Source organism: Sinocyclocheilus anshuiensis, unplaced genomic scaffold (genome assembly GCF_001515605.1).
Source record: "Sinocyclocheilus anshuiensis isolate Anshui unplaced genomic scaffold, SAMN03320099.WGS_v1.1 scaffold151, whole genome shotgun sequence".
NCBI lineage: Eukaryota > Metazoa > Chordata > Actinopteri > Cypriniformes > Cyprinidae > Sinocyclocheilus > Sinocyclocheilus anshuiensis.
Genome location: NW_015548199.1, coordinates 876,434 through 878,325, shown reverse-complemented (window position 1 = coordinate 878,325; position 1,892 = coordinate 876,434). Strand labels below are relative to the sequence as shown.

The 1,892-nt window shown below is 38.8% G+C and overlaps 1 protein-coding gene across 2 annotated transcripts in view; it reads left to right on the top strand.

Moving 5' to 3' along the window:
- Window positions 1–302: 302 nt before the first annotated feature.
- Window positions 303–1,892, top strand: part of LOC107653261 (ER membrane protein complex subunit 9-like) — a 13,104-nt gene continuing 11,514 nt past the window's right edge. Inside the window, exon 1 of one of the 2 annotated variants that reach the window (XM_016439932.1) lies at window positions 303–492. The gene's annotated coding sequence lies outside the window, so the exon portion shown is untranslated. Of the gene's footprint in view, window positions 493–1,335; window positions 1,431–1,892 lie in introns of those variants that run through there. The other variant, XM_016439933.1, reaches the window with a different exon arrangement.

Below are 1,892 nucleotides of genomic sequence, written 5' to 3'. Positions count from 1 at the left end.
CCTCTCAGATTTCATCAAAAATATCTTAATTTGTGTTCTGAATATGAATGAAGGTCGTACAGGTTTGGAACAACATTAGGGTGAGTAATTCATGACAGAATTTTGATTTTTTTTGGGGGGGTGAACTATCACATTAACATTGATTGCAACAGTTTCTGATGTAATTTATTGAGTTGCAGTTTAAAGCCTTTGAACACAGGATATGTTTGTCCACCCTGAAAAGTTAAAGGGATAGTTAAAAAAACAAAAAAACAAAAAAACAAAGCCAAAACAATTGATTATGGATGTGTTCCACTAAGGACCTGCATGCGGCAGTAGCGTGCGATGTATGCAAGAGAACTGGCGGCACGAAGAAAAAGACGCTGCCGTTATCCTCATGTCCGTTTCCTTCGAGTTCTTATGAAGTAAACAGTCAAATATTCATGTTTTAATGTGTTTGATTTAATTATTGGGATTTCATATTTGATTACTGAATAGGAAAAACACACAACGGTAAGTGTATTCTTCTATGGATCTCTGTGAACATGACGAATAAAGCGGCTGTGAAAAACGATTCATAGATATAGATTGTATTGCGTACGTCAGGTATTTATCACTCAATCGTTTATCGTCATATCACGCGATTTTAATCCCGTACTCACGTTTCTTCATAGTGTGGAAAGACTTGGTTGAAATCCAGCTGGAAACCCTGTGTAAACTTTAGTGGCTGATATGCTAATTTAAAGACAATGCTTGTTTGAATTAAATGTTATCTTCAGATGATATCAAGGCGTTTGAAATTATAAGTACCAACCTGTGTGAACGTCGAGCATCCTACTAGCCGTTCACACACGAGAAGTGTTTAAACGGTTTCTACTTTCATAAGCAGGTAATTCCTTTGCTGGCCATAGATTTTGAGGATTGCAGTATCAAAATCTAGAAAGACACCTTCCTGAATTGATTTAGTGGGCAGTTTGTTTTAATTAGTGTGGACTTAGCATGTTTAGTCTTTTTGCATCCTTTCACCCATCTTCCAAAAAAACTGCTTGTCCAGTGTTGGGTAGCAAGGATGCTGGAGCATCTAGGGCCAAAGTCAGGGAAACACCCTGGACAGATGGCCAGTCCATCACAGGGCTAACACACATATTACACATTCAATTTCATCTATCCTTTTATGTCATTGGATTGTGGTGTTAAACTGGATGGATTACCTGCAGAAAACCCAAATCAACACAGAGAGAACATGCAAACAGAGTTTAATTTCGTTCAACTTTGTGTATGGAACACACTGAATTTTAAATAATTATTTATCGATAATATGGACTACTTATTCATCTGTTTCAGCCATGTGACATTTTCTGCTCATCTGCAATCTGCCATATTTATGATCATCAAACACATGAACAGAAAGACAAAGAAAAAATATTGATCAGTGGATTCATCCGTACCAGGTCCACAAAGACATTTTTACATCCCTGTTATAAGACAAAGGCTACACTCTAAAAAATGCTGCGTTCTTTTTTTAAACCCAAATGCTGGGTTCAGCCCGTTGGGTCATTTTATTGGTTTGTTTTTAATATTTTTACCCAGGTGCTGGGTAGTTTTTCTGTAACTAAGCTGCTGGGTCATTTTTGTCTACCCAACCGCTGGGTTGACCCTGTCTCTGACGAAACAACCCAGCTGCTGAGTTACAGTCAGAGTGCGGGCTTTTTGCGTCCACTGCAGGATAGTAGGGCCTTTCGCACCGCGGGAACCTTTTCATAGTACCAGAACTAATTGTGGAACTACCCACTTTTTGGCATTTTGGGATTTTAGTACCGGACTGCCTTTTTCGAGAACCAAATTAGCTCCTACTCCGGAGCAGGGTCTAACCAGCACAACTGGTACTAATCGTGACGTAAGTAGACATTGAT